The sequence below is a fragment of the Vulpes lagopus genome, chromosome 7, assembly GCF_018345385.1.
Source record: "Vulpes lagopus strain Blue_001 chromosome 7, ASM1834538v1, whole genome shotgun sequence".
Classification (NCBI taxonomy): Eukaryota; Metazoa; Chordata; class Mammalia; order Carnivora; family Canidae; genus Vulpes; species Vulpes lagopus.
The window spans coordinates 109,888,255-109,894,735 of record NC_054830.1 but is presented as its reverse complement, the minus strand read 5'-3'; the positions used below and the strand labels follow the sequence as shown (position 1 = coordinate 109,894,735).

Sequence of the window (6,481 nt, the reverse complement as noted above, 5' to 3'; positions counted from 1 at the left end):
GGGAGCCCTGAGTACTGGTGAAACGTTACTGCTTCCCACAACAAACAGTACAGTACGCTAACCATGGTGTTTGCTCTCAATGACCAGCCCTTCAAAGTGTTGGAAAGCATCACTCAAACCTTAAGGAAGCCCCTTCTTTCCCAAGTTAAGATACTGTTGGGGGGTTTTGCAGAGATGCAGTTAGCTCTGCCCATTCTAGGATCCGGGCCAGGGAGAAAAACAGGAAGACAGAATCCACCTCTGAGAAACCCTGCATGCAGGTCTTGCCAGTGGCAAGGAATCAGGGTCCCATGAACTAGAAGTGGCTCAGAAGGAATCAGATGAGAGGACCTTCCCTCCCGGGCTCTAGGAACAGCCTGCCAGCGCTGCAGTAGTCCGTCCAGACCTGCTAAATCAGTTACACAGGTGGATGGGCCCTGGTACAAGTGGAGAGACCAGTTCAGGCACATGGGGCCTCTGCTTTGTGACACCATGTGGCAGTGTTGGGATGCCTGACCCTACATGGAGTCTTACTGTTCTTGTCCACAGTCAGAAAAATGGGGTTTCATAAGATGGTCCCATCCTCAAATATGCTATCCCCATATTCTGATTTGGAGTCCTGGAACTGTAAGCCACACTGAAGCCTAAACAGGACTCTATAGCCTCTAGACCAAGGACCTGAGACTGCATGTGTCCTGGCAGGCCCCAATTCCCCCCATAAACCCAAGTACAATTGTTAGCAGGCTGTGGGTAGAGCCCATGGGTATATGCACATCATTTCTGAACCAGTTTTGGAATTGGGCTGGTGAGTATTTGCAGCCTAAGAAATGGGCTGAGACATTGCCTTTTCCCAGCAATATAAGTAGTTCTAGAAACACCCATCTGCAATTTCACACTGAGCTTTGAAAAAAATCATTTGAAAACTGTTAGCAATAAGTATGTTTTCAAGCTATACATAGGCATGTCTGATAGCCCAACAGTTCCACTCCTAAGTACATATACCTAACAGAGAAGATACATACATGTCCCAAAAGACATGCACTATTTGTTGTAGCCAAGGCTGGAAACAACCCAAATTTCCATTAGCAGTGGTATCAGTAAATCAGTGGTAGTATATTCACAAACCAGAGAATAGCAGTGAAACTGAACAAACTATTTCATAGCGAGTAACATGGATGAATCTCATTGAGTAAGAGAAACCAGACAGAAAAATAGTATATACTATCTGACCCCATGTACATAGTTTTTAAAAATAGGCAAACTAATCTGTGGTGACAGAGGCTACCATAGTGGTTACCCCTGGGGGCAGTGACTTACAGAAGGCAATAGGAGGCTCTGGGGGCTGGCGATGCTCTGTATTTGGCCACACAGGTGATAGTTACACAGGCCTGTTCACAGGAGCTATACCTTTATGAGCTGTGCACCTTTCTCCATGTACTTTAGACTTCAATTAAAACATTTATTTAAAATAGATAAATAACCCCTCTGACCGAATCTACCCCAAGCAGAAATTCCAGAGCGTTGAAATTGAAGATCTCTTTCTGTGGTATCCTCCACTGATCCTTAGATATTTGGGTTCTCAGATGTCTTAAAAACTAAAGTCAGCAACCAGAAGTATGGGGACATGGGCAAAGGGGAAGGTGGCCTAGTGGGACAACTGTGCCCAGGAGTGGGCTGAGGGCTTCAAGGGCACACAGACCTCCAGAGGGCCTGCCCTAGCCTTGGATGAGCACACCAGACAGGCCAGAGCAGGTGAGCTGGCACTCCTGAAAGTCCACACCGAGGTCAGCCCCCATAAGCCTTCTAAGAGCCTGGGCTGCTAAGATAAATTCTTTCCTCAGGCCTCTGAAAGAAGAAAGGGAGCGCATCCTGTTATAGGGCTAAGGCAGGGAAGGGGCAGAGGGGCCAAGTTAAGGCTCAGTTTAGGCTTGGCATTGGGTCCAATTTCACTAGAATCTTTCCACATTGTTCATGCTCTCCCAGATGGTCAACTGCCTGCTGGCTCAGCTCAACAGCACATAGTACATGACCTGGCACTTAAGAGGTTTCTAGTGTGTTAATCTAAGAAGGGGGTGGTCAGGGAGCCAATAGCCCTACTGCACTTTGTCTTAGAGAGGAAAGCTCGCCACCTCATATGTCTGGATGAGAGGGAAAAAGGGGTTCCTTGGACCATTCCAATGTTAGGAAGTCCTAACACTACCTTGCATACAGTAGGTGCTCCCTGAGCTTTGTTGAGAGGTTGGTTAGAATAGTTTCCAGTCTTGGGAACAGGATCTGGGTCTGCCTAAAAACCAGACAAGTAAGTACTCACTCTGTGGGCTGGGCTCAGAGGGAGCAGGACCTGCCCTAGGCCACACAGGAGTCCCTGGAGTGCCTGAGTTATTGGAAAGGACTGTATCAGCTTGGAGGATTAGGCACTGTAATCAGAGAGAAGCAGAGCCTGCCTACCTTCACCCCACTGCACAGAGAGGCAGACTGAGTCTTGGAGAAACTTGGTGCCTTGTTCCCACCTCATAGCTAAGCTGCTAAAGCCTGGATTAGTGCTGCGCTATCAAGCCTGCTCCAGCTCTGAGTTACTTCACAGAAGCATCACTGCCCACTCAATATATACCCATACCCGGTTCAGCTCAGGCACCCTCACCTTGCCTGCCTCAGGAACAGGAATCAGCAAACTATTAGAGTAAAGGGTCAAATGCTTGAAACTTTACAGTCTATGGGTCTATACAGTCTCCATCACAGCTCCTCAGCTCTGCCTTGTAATATGAAAGCAGCCAGAGGTAACATGTAAGTGCATAGGCATGGCTGTGCTCCTTGGTTTATGAATGCTGAAATTTGAATTTCCTGTAATTTCCACATGTCATGAAATATTATTCTTCTTTAATTTTGTTTTCAGGGGGTGCCTGAATGGCTCAGTCAATTAACCATCTGACTCTTGGTTTTGGCTCAGGTCGTCATAATCTCCCATTTGTGGGACTGAGCCCCATGTTGGGCTCTGTGCTCAGTGCAAAGTCTGCTTTAGATTCCCTCTCCCTCTCCCTCTCACTCATGCTTTCACCCTCTCTCTCAAATAAATAAGTGAAATCTTAAAAACAATAATTTTAGGGGTACCTGGGTGGCTCAGTCAGTTGAACATCTGCCTTCGACTCAGGTCGTGATCTCAGGGTCCTGGGATCAAGCCCCACATCAGGCTCTCTGTTCGATGGCAAGTCTGCTTCTCCCTCTCCCTCTCCCTCTGTAATCTCTCTGGTTCTTACTCTCTGTCAAATAAATAAAATATTTTTTTAAAATGTTATTTTCAACCATTAAAAAATGTAAAAACTGTTCTTAGCTCATGGGCTTTACAAAAATAGGCACAAGACCAGATCAGACCCTTAGGCCATAGTTTGTCAATTCCCTGTTCTAGAGTGTGCTGTCCTAGGGCCCATACTCCCCAAGTCACTGAGGTGTTAAGTCAAATCCTCCTGAAATATCGCTGATAATAGAGTGACCAACTGTTCTGGTTTGCCCAGGGCTGAGGGGTTTCCCAGGATGTGGGATTTTTGGTGATAACATCAGGACAGATTCAAGGGAAACAGGATGGTTGGTCACCCTAGGTAGTAATCATTAATCCAAAGAGGAGACAGGCTTCAGGAGGCACCAGTCAGGGTTCTAGCATGACCCCCTACGGCCTGCCCCACGCACTGCCTAGTCCCTGTGGTTTGTGGTAGAGACTTGACCCGCTCTGCCTGGCCCAAGGCAGGGAGATGCCCCCCTCCTCCAAGCAAGAAAACCTCTGTGGTCTGGGCGCTCTCAAAAGGCAGGAAGTTGAATCATCAGCTCCGGTAACGTCTCTGTCAGCCTGTGGGTCTGCTCAGGGAGCTCAGGGCTCTAGGCCCAGGGGGCTGGCTCTACACTTTGTTTGCTGCTTTCTCTGAACAGGAAAGCTCTGGAGTGAGGTTTCCAGTGAGGCTTCTGAAGAAATGAGAGTGTTGAGTCAGGCAGTAAGAAGAGCTGGATGGCAGGTCCACTGGAGCTTTTGGTCAGCTCTGGCCCATGCTTGCTGTGTGGCCTTCAGTGACCCCATCATCCTCTCTGTTTCTTGGCTTTGCCTTCTATACCACAGAAAGGCTGATTCTTGAAATCCCCTTCAATTAAGAATGTGGATGGTGACCTAACTGAGAGCATTCTGGGTCTGTGGATGACTCATTCTAGGCTCTACAACCAGAATGCTCAGACACACATCCCTGTCTCCCGCTTACCTGGGAGCAGGACCTGAATAGCCACCCTCGTTTAGACTGCAGAGGCCTTAGGAAGGTGACGGTTCTGGATTTAGGGGTCTAGAGGAGAGGAACCAAAGAGGAGAAGCAGGTTAAAGAGGAATACCTACACATAATGAAGATAATCATACCACTTGTTTATGAAGGGCTCATTATGTGCCAACCCTTGGACAACCTGTTTGAGCCTTACAATGACTCTTTAGGATAAGAGCTGTCATTATTTCTACTTTATAAGTGAGGCAAATGAAGCTCAGAGGGGTTAAGTATCTTGCTCATAGTCAAACAGCTACCAAGTGGTGGAGCAGCCATTAACCGCATTGTTAGACTGCACCTTTGAGGTTCTGAGGCTCAGGAAACCTGTGGGGGGAATGGGGGAGGGAAGAGCTTCCCAGAGAAGTCAAGGGTCAGGTGAGGGAGAAAGTGTTCTTGGTGCTGCACAGAGACCCCCAGAGAACAGGCAAAAGTCTGATGGTTGCTGACCTTAGGGACTCTACCCCTGGAGATGCCCCCACAGATTCCCCAGATGGTCTCTGAGAGACTGGCAAAGAAATAGGACACACAGCAGCATTTTGCTGCGCAAAAGGAGCTGAGTATTTACTTCCTGAGCAAAGGCAGCAGGCTCTGCTCCAAAGGTGCCTCTGAGTGTCTCTATACGCTGCTCTCTGCCCCAGCATGGGTTCTACATTCAAGGTTCAGAGCATGGGCTGCAAGGCCCATGGCAACACTGCTTAGTCTCCCAATGAGAGAGGGGGCCAAGAGAATTTGGCAGTTCTGACCATACTTAGCAGAAGACCAAGCCCAAGTGGGACCAGTAGGGCCACTGACAGGGGGTTGGAGGCAGCCTTCAACTTACCTGTCCTGAGTAACCCAGCAGATAGATGGTCCAGGGCAAAGTGGCCACCCCAGCTACCCAGGCTACTGACAGGACTCCCAACATAGGCATAGGCTGGGCCTGGAGATACCTTTTCTCCCATGAGTAGCAGGTTCAGAGCAAGGCTTAGCTAAACTTCTGACCATTCCTTACCCTTCCTGGGGGCACCGTGAAATTCTCCACACAGCTCTTAATCTAAAAGGGGCTTTATTAATGCCTGCTACATGGGCACTGACCAGATGGGTAAGAGTGGGGATTTGAGAGGATTTGTTAGCCTGAGGACCTAGTAGGGGCTAGGCCTGTACTGGTGCCTTGGGGTTGAGGTAGGGGCCTGGAATCTCTATGCAGGAGTTGCGGCTACCTCCTGACTCCCACCTGGGCGTGCACTGGACCCCAGGCCTCAGGAGCCAAACCATCCTTGCAGACATTTGGCTTCTCTACCTGGCTATTTTAGGCAGCCTGAAGCTAGACTTGATTATGGCAGAACTGAAATAGCTCATTAGACATGGCTGGCTCACCCTTCCAAAGGAACCATTTTGGAACCCCTGGGGTCTTGTGGTGAGCACACCCACCCCCATCCTACCCTCCAGTCCTTAGCAGGAAAGGAGGAACAACCCAGACAGCCCAGCCTCACCCAAAGCCTCCATACAGAGTGTAGGCTCCATGCACAGGCACATGGGTCCCTGGCAGCACAATGCCTCTGCCTTCTTCTCTGCCTCCAGCTCCTCCCCACAGGAGAAAGGGCAGAACAGGACTGTCCGGTTGAGGACACTGTGGGACTGTGCCCAGGGAGTGACAGTTCTGGGCCTCTCCCTGCTCCTGATGCTTGCCAGCATGGGTGTGGGGCCCCGGAGGGAGGCCCTAGTCCTTCTCCAGTCCAAAGGCCACTAACAGCCCAGTGGCTGGAGTATGTGGAAGGGGCGGGGTCTCCAGGCAGGGAGGTGCAGGACAAAGGAGGAGGGGCAGGAGAGGAGGCAGAGGCTGGGCTTAGCGCATGTCCTGGGGCCTGAGCAAGTCTCTGCCTGGGCCAGGTTGGGCCTGGGGCTGCCCTTGGCTGCCCTTGGCCGCCCCCCCGCCCCCCCCCATACACCCTATGGCCTCTGGACACAGCTCTGCATAATGGCCCATCTTCTTCCACCCCTCCTGCTCCTAGGTGGCAAATCTCCCATAGGACTGGAGTGAAATATCACCAGGCTGCCAGGCTCCCAAGGCAAGTTCCTGCCAAAGCTCCTCCTGGCAGAGAGTCTCCCCTCTGGGGCATTTGCCCTCTTCAGGGGTGGATGCTATCAGACTTGCCCACAGTGAAATTTCTGACCAAGGGCAGGTAGGTGAGAGAGATCTTTGGGTCTGGGAGTCCTTTGTGAGCTCCTCAAAT

General features: G+C 50.2%; 1 long non-coding RNA gene across 1 annotated transcript; it reads right to left on the bottom strand.

Moving 5' to 3' along the window:
* Nucleotides 1–3,187: 3,187 nt before the first annotated feature.
* Nucleotides 3,188–5,919, bottom strand: LOC121494557. Its single transcript, XR_005988822.1, has 3 exons — nt 5,741–5,919; nt 4,218–4,295; nt 3,188–3,236 (listed from the first exon to the last, which is right to left on the bottom strand). It is a non-coding gene; the product is annotated as an uncharacterized LOC121494557 (long non-coding RNA).
* Nucleotides 5,920–6,481: the final 562 nt, after the last annotated feature.